The sequence below is a fragment of the Odocoileus virginianus genome, unplaced genomic scaffold, assembly GCF_023699985.2.
Source record: "Odocoileus virginianus isolate 20LAN1187 ecotype Illinois unplaced genomic scaffold, Ovbor_1.2 Unplaced_Contig_20, whole genome shotgun sequence".
NCBI lineage: Eukaryota > Metazoa > Chordata > Mammalia > Artiodactyla > Cervidae > Odocoileus > Odocoileus virginianus.
The window spans coordinates 795,031-800,801 of NW_027224337.1; positions in this window are offsets into that span (position 1 = coordinate 795,031).

The following is a 5,771-nucleotide window of genomic DNA, read 5'->3' on the forward strand; positions in this document are numbered from 1 at the left end:
ACTGGGGCACTGGGGGTGGAGGGAAAGTGAAAGTGAAAGTGAAATCACTCAGTAGTGTCCGACTCTGCAACCCTATGGACTGTAGCCTACCAGGCTCCTCTGTCCATGGGATTTTCCAGGCAAGAGTACTGGAGTGGGTTGCCATTTTCTTCTCCAGGGGATCTTCCCAACCCAGGGATCGAACCCAGGTCTCCCACATTGTAGGCAGACGCTTTACCATCTGAGCCACCAGGGAAGTTCTCATGGACCGGGGGGGGGGGGGTGGGGGATAGAGGGGGTGTGGATTATAGAACTTGCCTCTGCCGATAGTTTTCAAGTGTGAGAGCTGGGATTCAAGAGATCGGAAGTTTGATTGCATAATCTTCGCACTGTTCTCCCTCTTAGTCTTGCTGTGTTCCAGAATTTCTGCATGATTTTGAGCAACTTATGAAACCACACTATGCTTCAGTTCTTCAATTTAAAAGTCATAATAATCAGAAGTTTTACCTCTTAATAGACCTGGGTTGTAATCTGCCTTTGTCTCTTAACAGGAAAAAAATGTTAGAAATCACAGCATGCTGTGACAATCAGACAATCAAGACATAATAAAGAAAACATGCTTTGAGACATGATATATTCATGGGGGAAAAATGATCTAATTGTGTAGCAAAATTTTCTTCCTAGGAAAAGAAGACAATTGCCCCAGAAATGCCTTAGAAAAATAGTTCCAAATAACCAGTTATTTAAATCTAATTTTTTTTTTGAACATCTAACAAAAACACACACTTTTGCATTCAAGAACTCTGATCCTTGATCATTTTGTATGTTCTCTGAGTTTAGTACAGAGCTCTGTACAAGATGTGTGTGTTTATTCAATCACTCAGTTGTGTCCAACTCTTTGTGACCCCATGGACCATAGCCATCAGGCTCCTCGTCCAAGAGATTTTCCCAGCAAGAATATTACAGTAGGTTGCACTTTATCCATGATGCAGTGATTCAGAGAAGCATAACACAGCCTGCTGAATCATTTGTATCAAAGAAAATACCCTAGACCACGGTCTGGGGAAGACCTCAGGAAGTATGCATGTGAGTCCACCTTGGAAAACAACTTCTTGGAAGACAACACTCAGACTGAAACAACATCGGAAACCATGAGCTCACCCCACCAGGGAAGTAGCTGCTGGGCAGCACAGCAGACCTGCAGGCAGTCAGCCCACCATGTGAGACAGGCCAGCCTAAGAGTTATGCCTAGAAACCTACTCAAGAACAAAGGCTACAAGTTTCCTCCAAAAGGAGCTCCTGCTTCACTCTTGTTGGACAGTGGCCACTGATTCTGATCGAAAACAATTCTACGCAGTGTGAGTCTATGTATGGCAGCCCATATTGCAGATCATTGCCAACAACTGCTGCGGTGATGTGTCTCTCAATTCTTTTCAAAAATACATGAACATCCAACATGCAACCTAGAGTCTCAGCAAAATTTCTGACATGACAGAAAGATCAGAGCAGTTAATTATGCTCTCTGTTTAATCTTCATGAACTATTCCTCTTTGTCATATATATTACATTTACCCATTTGTTTTGCTTTATATGAATTTAATACTGTCACACTATTTTATTTTTAATTGCCTATTTATCTTTTCTCACACATTTATTTTCATATCCAGTTGATATTTTAATTTGGGCCTGTCTTTTCAAAACAGCATTCAGTTCAGTTCAGTTCAGTCACTCAGTCGTGTCTGACTCTTTGCGACCCCATGAACCACAGCATGCCAGGCCTCCCTGTCCATCACCAACTCCCAGAGTCCACCCAAACCCATGTCCATTGAGTCGGTGATGCCATCCAACAAACTTGTCCTGTGTCATCCCCTTCTCCTCCTGCCCTCAATCTTTCCCAACATCAGGGTCTTCTCCAATGAGTCAGTTCTTTGCATCAGGTGGCCAAAGTATTGGAGTTTCAGCTTCAACATCAGTCCTTCCAATGAACACCCAGGACTGATTTCCTTTAGGATGGGCTGGTTGGATCTCCCTGCAGTCCAAGGGACTCTCAAGAGTCTTCTCCAGCATCACAGTTCAAAAGTGTCGGTTCTTCGGCACTCAGCTTCCTTTATAGTCGAACTCTCTGCATCTTTATTATTTAACCTAATCTGAGAGACTTACCACTTAAGTAGGGAGATTCAACCTAGCCACATTTATCATAATTCCATATTTGTGGCTGCCTTTGTCATCATTTATTTTCATTATGTTTTCTTGTTTGTTTTTTTTTACTTCTGACTTTTCCTGAATTGATCCATTTCATGAGTGAAAATCTCTCAGTCATGTCCAACTCTGGCAACCCCATGGACTCTACAATCCATGGAATTCTCCTGGTCAGAATACTGGAGAAGATAGCCTTTCCATTCTCCAGGGGATCTTCCAGACCCAGGGATTGAACACAGGTCTCCCACATTGCAGGCAGATTCTTTACCAGCTGAGCCACAAGGGAAGCCCAAGAATACTGGAGTGGGTAGCCTATCCCTTCTGCAGCAGATCTTCCCGACCCAGGAATCAAACTGGGGTCTCCTGCATTGCAGGCAGATTCTTTATCAACTGAGCTATCAGGAAAGATCTCCCTATATATCCATTTCTTTGACTTAGGAGTTTTACGAGATATATCTGCTTGACTGGTTATTATATTCATAACTTTAGGGACACTTTCAACTTTATATTTCTGTATTATTCCAAATCATACAGTAGTGATTCAGTATTTTGTCCTTATAATACTAAGCTCAAGATAAGAACGTAAAGCATTTTTCTGTTCCTTTTATTCCCTATCAAGCTTCTCACTGAGTATGGCATATTACAAAGATGACTGCAACATTTCCATCCCTCAGACTCTATTGCAATGTAACCAGGAAATTCCCCATTGAGAAGTTGAATCTAATTACTGCCCACCACCTTGAATCTGAGCTGGCCTTAGTGATTCACTTACAGCTAATAGACTGTGACAGAAGTCCAGGCCAGGAAAACACATCCAACATCCACTTGTGCCTGTGTAATGTTTGGTCCCTGGATGCTCCCACTAAAAATCCCACCATCATACAAAAAGAAGTCTAAACCACATGACGAGGCCGTGGGTAGGTGTTCCAGTCAGCAACCTCAGCTGAACCCAGCTTTGAAATTGTATCAGTCCAGGAACCAAGCCTGTAAGTGATTCCAACCCTGGGAATTTGATCACTCCCAGCTATTTGAGGCTCCTGAGCTGAGCTTTCAGATACATGGAGTAGAAAGAAAATCTCTCCACTGCACTCTTCTTGAATTATTGACCCACAGAATCTGTGAGAGTGATAAAATAGGTATTGTTTTACACTCTGTGCTTGTACAAAGCATAGATAACTAGAATACTGAATTTTGCTGAAATCATTTGGAATTTAGTCTCAAGTCATTGTCGATGATTAATGTAAAACATATCTCTTCTATATCAAAAGTATTTTAGAGCTTTTAGTAAAGCTCACAATTACATTAAGAAAATCTATTTTTGTTTCACTGTGAAGCTTTACCAAATTCACTGTTTATAACTTTTTGTATACATTTCCCCAATGTATCATTCTCTGTCCAATAAAGAGAGGGAAGCCATATAACCTGAACAGGAAATATTAAATAAAAAGAATTATCAACTATAACAAGGAATTGGAAAATCAAGGGATTGCCTAGTAAGTAGAGAGAACTCTAAAGATTGTATAAAGAGCAGATATAGGAGCAGCCACTGCCACTAGAGGCGAGATGGGTTCTCTGAAGGAGGAGCTCCACTGGGCTGAGATCCAGGCCTTGTTGGAGAGGGTACACTGAATGGGAAAGTTGCTGTGGCGTTGTGCAAGCAGAACTTGCTAGAAATCCAACTTGCAGGGTGCCAGAGAAAACTGTTCACAAGAAGGTATATTACCAGGGGCATTCTGCTACAAAACCATAACAGGGAGCTTCTAGGAGGGGCTGCTGACCACCACGTGCTGCATAAGCTGCACTGGGGAAGTTGATTAGGCTCAGCAAAGCCTGCAGGCACTTAATCATAAAAAGATGCCTGAATCTCAGTAGGGGAGCTCTGTGGCATTTTAACTAACCTAGGCTCCATCTCTCCCTCTGTGACCCGGTGACAATCCTGAAAAGAGCAGCCTGTGTTCCCTCTGTGGGCTCGTGGTCCTGGAAGGAGTAGAGCAGACCTTATTCTCAAGGAATTGTTGTCAGTTTTTAACCCATCTGGTGGCTCCTGTAAAGACAGAAACAAAGAGCTTATCTTTATTTCACGTAACTCAGAACTCTCCCCAGATAAAGTAGAGGTTATAAAGATATAGTAGAAGTTATAAAGATATAGTAGAGGTTACTTGAGGGCATTTGGCAAAAAAATATTTAAACACAATTGTGTTAGGCTCTGTGATTTGGAAAGGAATGACAGTCAAAGCAAACAATGGACACACCAAATGCTTGGGAGGAAAGGCTGAGGAGTGAGATGTCTTGGCAAATAAAAGCTCTGAAAAGCTCCCATGTATCCTGAGGAGCTAGAAAACCATAAGCATGCCCAGGCCTAGGGGTATAATTGGAAAGACCAAGATAAAAAGACAGAAGACTCAAATGACTAATATTAAGTATGAATATGGGAACATTACTACCAAGCTCACAAAAAGGAAAAGGATTATAAGAGAATAAAAAATTGCATGCCAGCAAATTTGATAACCTACATTAAAGGGAAAAATTTCTAGAAACATACAAACTACCAAAATTGGCTCAACAAGATATCTAAAATATAAACAGACTTATAACAAGTAAAAATGTTGATTCAGGAATCAAAAAGCTTCCAACAAGAAAAGCCCAACCCCAGACGGCTTCACTGATTAACTGTCTCAAATGTTTAAATAAGAATTAACACAGAGCCTTCCTAACTGATTCCAAAAAATAGAAGATAATAGAATACTTTGTGGGCTTCCCAGGCAGCGCTAGTGGTCAAGAACTCACCTGCCAATGCAGGAGATGTAAGAGACTAAGGTTCAATCCCTGGGTTGAGAAGATTCCCTAGAGGAAGTCATGGCAATCCACTCCAGTATTCTTTCCTGGAGAATCCCATGGACAGATGAACCTGGTGGGCTACAGTCCATGGGGTCGCAAAGAGTCAGACATGACTGAAATGACTTAGCATAGCACAGCACACACAGAATACTTCTAAACTCATTCTATGAGACCAGAATTACCATCATCATACTTTTAAATTCCCTAAGACTTCTCCCATATGCCTCTTCTCAATATTTATTCACACATTTGACAAACATTTATCAAACATCCACTAAGTGCTGGGAACTAATCTAAGCGCTGGGTTTAGAGCAGTGAACAAAAATGGCAAAAAGTGTACTCTTGGGGAGCTTACATTTTAGTATGAGAAAAAGAAAAAAAAAAAACAAATGATTTACAATATGCATGTCATGAGATGCTATGTGCCATGGAGATATGCAAGCAGAGAATTATATAGAGCTGGAGTTGCTAATTTAGATAGAATGACCAGAGAATATATCTCTCATTAAAGAGCATTTTATCTGAATACAAACTCAATATCACTCTTTTATTCCAATTTAATTAACACTAAAAGTACAAGATGGTGCAGTAGAAGGATGTGCACTCATCTTCTCCTGCAAGAACTCCAAAATTACAACTCACTGCTGAACAACCATCGACAGGAGAATGTTGGATCCCACCAAAAAAAGATACCCCACATCCAAGGGCAAAGGAGAAGCCCCAGCAAGATGGTAGGAGGGGCAAAATTGCATTTA